Below are 6,716 nucleotides of genomic sequence, written 5' to 3' on the forward strand. Positions count from 1 at the left end.
TGTTGACTTCATCAGAATCTCCTAATCCAACTTTCTCATTGAATATAAGGATTCCTTCTTCGTTGGTTTTAACAGCACTTCTTATGCTGGTTTTAGACTCATTGGTGAGATTTTTTCCCACCAGTCTTGAAGGGTTCCTGTGAAACCTGAAACCAGGAGGTCAACAACCTCTGGTTGACTTAGGTCATGATTCATAACATAACTATTAGAGACCATGGTCATATGGGTTAACTTATCAAGTATTTGCTGTTCTGCTAAACCATCGATATTCCATTTGTATAGTTTATCAGCAGAAACTGCAAACTAGCTTTGGAAACTTCTTTCCTCAAATTAGATATCTGGAGGGGTTGGCTTAGGATACCAATTCTTGGTGAGACTTAGTGGAGGGAACTTAGACTTGTGAATCCTATTCAGTTCTAGTCCTGAAAGGGCTTCTTCAACTTTCCTGATGTTTTCATTAGATTCAGATTTCGAAGTAGATTCTGTCTCAGATGTTAGTATTTTGACCTCATTCTGTGTTTGGACAAAATCACTTGTGTGTGTAAAGATGCTGTAAACAGGGATTCCACTATTCAGAGCACTCTCAGAAGACTTAGCTCTGCGAAGATTTCGGTTCTCTGTCAGCCGTCCGGACAATCGAGCCATCCCGTCTGGACGCTCATCTAACCACTATTCCATCCATCCGGAAGACGTGCCATACCGTCCGGACGCCAGTCAGACCAAGCATCATCCGTCCGGACGACGTGCATTTCCGTCCGGACCCTCCACTGTGTCGAGAAGTTTCTATCCAGCTTGCATCCGTCCTGACGTCTCAGCAGCCCGTCCGGATGCCTCTCTGTACTCGACCAGTCTCAGATTCTTTCCAAGTTCCGATAAAGGAAAGATCGTTCAACCATCCGGACGATGTAGTATCCCGTTCGGACGCGCATCTCCTTAAGGTAAGAATCGCAATTCAAATATCACCGTCCGGACGTCAGTCAGCCTTGGTCCGGACGCGCGTGCATCTAATATGAAAATTGCCGATTCGACTTCAACCGTCCGGACGCGCTCATAGCAGATATGGAAATTGCGTGTTGAAGTTCAGCCGTCTGGACGCTCATCCCCCATGGTCATGACGCGCGAAGCCTTATAAGGAAATTACATGCAGCGGACGTGCGACCGTCCGGACGATGTGCCATCTCGTCCGGATGTGACTCTTAAACAGGAAAGATTTCTCAGCGAAATTTTCATAAAATCCTGTCGCACAGTTGTCCGTCCGGATGGCCATGACCACCGTCTGGACGGCGCCCAGCTATATTTTTCTTGACGCTCATTTGAGCCCCCAGCCTATAAATAGAGGCCCCTAGGCATTGAGAACTGCAAGAATTCGGTATTGAATTCCACAACTGCTCAGAGACGTGATTTTTCCTCTGAAGCCATTGCAAGTGTGCTGTTGTTGTGCTACATCTGAAGTCTATCTTAGGGATTGGCCCTAAGGTAAATGATTCAATTGAAGACCTCTTCAGGTAGGAGACTTGGTTGAGAAGCGTTCGTGTTGGGTTACACGTCATAGATCAAGGTACGACTACTGCATCGGGTATATGTGAGTATTACTATCTTGTATCTAGCTTTGTCTTCTAAATAGTAGAATTCTTGGGTTTGGCTGCCCCTGAATGTTTTTTCTCTTGATTGAGTTTCCACTTCGTCAACAAAAATCTCTGTGTCTTTTACTTTCCGTTGTGCTTATTTTGTTGACACTTTGCGCACACACTTGTCTTTTATTTAGAAGTCAATTTCAATTTTCAATTGGTATCAGAGCTTGGTACACTCTGTGTAGATTTAATTCTTGAGTGTTATTTTTTTTGACTTCTATATTATGTCTCAAACTCTTAATTCTGTTTCTGCCTTTGATGGTATGAACTATGGCTATTGGAAGGCACGTATGCGTTTCTTTTTGAAATCTATTGACTGTTGGGGTATTGTTGAAACTGGTTGGACTAAACCAGAGGATGAAACACCTGAACTAGCTCCTCAAAAGAACGCACACCTTTCAAATGATAAAGCCCTCCATGCTCTATGCCAGGCACTTTCTCTATCTGAATTCGCAAAAATTTCAAATTGTGAATCAGCCAAAGAAGCATGGCAAATCTTGGAAACAACATATAACGGCACGAAACTTGTTAAATTTGCCAAACTTCAAATGTTGATTTCAAGATTTGAAGAAATTAAGATGTTGGAAGAAGAGACGTTTGGAGAGTTTTACTTCAAGATGAGTGACCTGAGGAACTCCATGGTGAGTCTTGGGAAACCTATCTCGGATATAAAACTCATCCGAAAAATTCTAAGATCTTTGCCTGAGCGTTTCAGGATCAAGGTGACCACCATTGAGGAAAGCAAGGATCTTGAGGAAATGAAGATTGAAGAGCTAGTAGGATCTCTTCAAACATATGAGCTGTCTCTACCCCCGTTCAAGAAGTTGAAGACCATTGCCCTAAAGGCTTCCAAGAAGAAGGTAGAAGCCTCATCTGAAGATGACTCTGAGAATGAAGAAAAAGCTGTGGCTATGTTAGCCAAGAATTTCAGAAGACTAATGAAAGATGATCGGTTCAAGAAGAAGTTTTCTGAAAGAGTAAAGAAACCTCCCAGAGAAGTTGAACCCGAGGAAGAAGAGAAGAAAGACCCCAGAGGACCCCGATGTTTTGAATGCTCAGGCTTTGGGCATATCCGGGCTGATTGTGGGAATCTTAAGAAGGGCAAGGGGAAGGCATACAATGTGACTCTCAGTGTTGAGTCAGAAGAAGATGCTCCAGAGTCTGAAAAATTTCTGGCCTTTGTAGCCCCACATGTTGAAGAAGAAGACTCGTATTACTCGGAGCATAGTGATAATGGGGAAGAGCTCAAGGAAGCCTACAAGACACTCTACCTAGAGTATGAGAAGCTAAGGGAAGGCCGTAAGCAGTACCTCTATGATCTGAATAGCCTGCAAACTGAAAATAGTTCATTGCTGCTTAGAATACAAGAGCTCGAGGAAAAACTACTAGAGACACAGCTTCAGCTAGAGAGAGTCACGGCTGAGAAGCTGACTCGTATGCTGTCTATCCAGAAGAGCCCAACTGACAAGACTGGTCTCGGGTATGTAGCTTCCTCTTCTGATGCTCCTTCTTCCTCAAAGACTGTATTTGTGAAGCCTACAGTCTTAGAGCCTCCTCCCACTATTGAAGATAAAGGGAAGGACAAGGTCAACGATGATGTTCCAGGCACTCAGGAGCCTCATTCCATCAGAAGACCTCCTATATGCCACCACTGCGGTTTAAGTGGGCATGTTCGTCCTCAGTGCTCCCTCCTTAAAGCACAAAAGGCCAAAGTCAAGAAAGAAATGCCCAGACAAGCTCATCATGGCACTAGACCTGCGGCCCAGCATCAGATTCCATGGCATCAGGCACCTTATCAAGCACCATGGAGACAAGCACCAAGGCATCAAGCTCATCAATATCAAGCACCTCGGTCTCATGCTCCTTGGGTCCAGGCATCTTAGCATCAGTGGCCTCAGCAACGGTTTGCACCGGCCAAGCACCTTAGAAGGCCACAGAAGGTGGAAGCAGATCAACACCACAATGAGCCACCTATCTGGATGCAGAATATGATGGAGTGGATGATGACGTCATACCAGTAACCACCCACAGGAAGGCAGGCTTGGATCAAGAAGGATCGTCATCCCATGAGGGGGAACAGACACACCTAGCAGGTTCGGTGTTCATGCCTAGGATTTGGTTCCTAATCCTATGGCATCAGGTTTGATTGCTTATTTTGCTGTTATATTTGCAATCTAAGAACTAGTGGTACTTTGTTTTTGCCCCCCATATTTTGTTTGGAGATCTTTGCAGGTGTTTATTGGGGAAGATAGAAAAAGCAGGTCGAGCGACTGTTTTTTTGTATTAGCATCATCAGGTTTGATCTTGCCTTGCATATGATGTTTTTCCATATTGCATTTTTTTATAATAATAATATTAAAAAAAATAAAAAAATTGGGGAGAATTTGTAGGATATTTTTTTTTTCTCTTGGCTTATCAGATATTTGCATGTATTTTCTCCTGATATCTCAATTCCTTGGGTATTAATTTACTTTGCTTATATATAATTGAGAGTTTTTGACTATAATTTGCCAAGTGTTTTCCTGTTTATGCAAAAATTTGGATAGCTTCTTTTTTCATGCGATGAAAAATGTGTACTATCCACAGCTCCCCTATAAGGTACATCTTTCCTTCTCTGACTTTTTGTTTCTAGAAATTCTCGATAAGAGAAGAAGTTTTTGATAAGATGACCAAATTGACCACATGCTAGTTGAACTTAGCACCTATAAACTCTGGCATTCCCTTTAGTTTGCAGCACCGTAAGAAACAAGCAGTTAATCATATGATTTCTGTGTTTTTAAGTGTATATTCACTGCTTATGTGCTACATTTGCTTTATGCCTTGCCCTCTATGTGCAAGTAAAACATTTATGTTGTCCTTCATGGTACAAGTAAATCATTTAGGTGCTGCATCTTAGGGGGAATGTATCAGATGAGGGTGGCTAGGCCCTAGTAAGTTATAAGGTTTGACTTTTGGCTTATCTTCCATTTATTTTCTCTCCTGTCTAGGAAATCTGGTTACTTTTTGTCATGTCATCGAAAGTCTTACCTTGAGGGTTTTTGTCTTCACACACACACGCATTACATGAGTTGAGTTGGCTGGTTGAATTTTGCATGTGTAGGCACTTATTTGTGCTGATTGATTTCTCAACTCTTTATCTCTGTTTAGTATTGAGATGCTCTCTGATTGTGTTATCAGTGGTTTATACATGCGTGTTCTGAAACTGACCTGAAAAAATTTGATTTCTGTGAATTTTCCTCAGTTTTCTGATGTTTCAGTGTGGAGCGTCCGGACGGTATCTATTGGCGTCCGAACGGATTAGGGGTCCGGACGGTACTCTCTTGGAGTCTGGACGGGAATGGAGCCCAATCGTCCGGACGGTACCTGCTTGCGTCCGGACGCGGGCAACCTATTCGCATGTTCCCAATGCAGCACACGTCCGGACGAAGTTATTGCACCGTCCGGATGGGGACCCCACAAAAGCTATATATACCCCAGAATCGCCGCTCTCTCCACCATACCCCACTAAATCTCCTATTTGGCATTTTGTGAGTGATTGTTTTTGGTGTTTTTGGAGTAATTTCATCCCTACTTGTCTTTTGTGCATTCTCACCCTATTCTAGGTATTTTTTCTAGTCTCTTTCTTTTTCATTTTTTTTTTTAAAAAATTGTTAGAGATTTAATTTTGGAATGAGTTTGAAATTATGTGATGCATATCTGCTATATTGGGATTATTTGTGATGATGTTTTTAGGACTAAAATTGTGATAAATTCTGCCTATATTTTTGCAAAAGTCATTCCTACTGCTGTTATTCTGCCAATTTTTTTTTGGATTCTATTTGGCAAAATCTTGTTGGTTTCTGTGCAGGATCATGTCTGCAGGCAGTCCACTGCGCAGGGTCCGTCAGAGGACTGTGGAAGATAGGGATGCAATCCAGGCCAAGACTATGGACCGCACTGTCATTGCTGAGGGGAACGTCATCCGGTCTGATATCATGGTGCCACCGCTGGACAGCATTCATGCCATTATCCAGACGTACAATTGGGGATATCTCCATAGCCGTGCCTGTGTGGTGTACACCAGATTGGTCAAACTTTTCTACGCCAACCTGGAAGTGGTGCAGAACGATGATCGTGGATTGGTGCTTCAGTCCACCATTGCAGGCTATATCATCACTGTTGATCCTCAGGTCATCAGTCACATCATCCGAGTCCCAGTGCTCGAGATTTCTGCCAGCCCATACAATGAGGTGGTGCTTCCTCCTTCCCTGGATGATCTCAGGGAATTCTTCCATGCCATTCCCCAAAGCGAGGAGCGCTCTACCTCCATCAGGATTGGTGCCTTGTCTCCCTCCCACCGCATGCTGGCCAAGATCATTCAGCAGAACATCTGGCCTGTTGCTCGGCGCAGTGATCTGATCCTGAAACGGGCCTAGTTTGTCTATGTAGTTCACCTTCGCTTGCCTTTCTGCTTGTGCAAGCATATTCTGGGTGTTATGTTGGAGGCCCGTGATGAGGGAAATGTCGGTCTCCCGTTTGGCTGTCTACTCACTCAGATTATCCTTCAGTCGGGAGTCAATGTCACTGGTGAACCGAAGATGAAGATCCAGCAGCCCATCAGCAAGTAGACTTTAATGAAGTCCAATGCGCAGCTGTGGAGGGATGACTCCGATGATGAGGTGCCCATAGCTGCTACCATGCCTGTTGGATTTCCGGAGATGGCTTCATCCTCCCAAACCGTCCCTCCCTCTGAGCTGGAGGTCAACTATTCCCAGATCATGGAGGCCCTTGCTGCCATTCAGGGGGGGATGAGTAGTATGCAGGTGACTATGTCCTCCATGCAGCAGGAGATACACTCCATCAACCCGCGTGTAGAGCAAAACCAGCTGGACCTTCAGGAGTGCCTGAGGTTTCATCATCCTAGCAGCAGTGATGATGAGGATGATGCAGATAGGACTATACCCCTGCCTGAGGATGTTTGATTCCCTATTGTCTTGTATTGTTGTCTTTTTGTTTAAGACTTTTGACTTATGTCAAACTGTTTAACTTATATTACTCTGTTTCCCGGGTCCTTCTGAGACCGTTAGGGGGAGTAATTTTTATTAC

The sequence above is a fragment of the Alnus glutinosa genome, chromosome 1 (genome assembly GCF_958979055.1).
Source record: "Alnus glutinosa chromosome 1, dhAlnGlut1.1, whole genome shotgun sequence".
Lineage (NCBI taxonomy): Eukaryota > Viridiplantae > Streptophyta > Magnoliopsida > Fagales > Betulaceae > Alnus > Alnus glutinosa.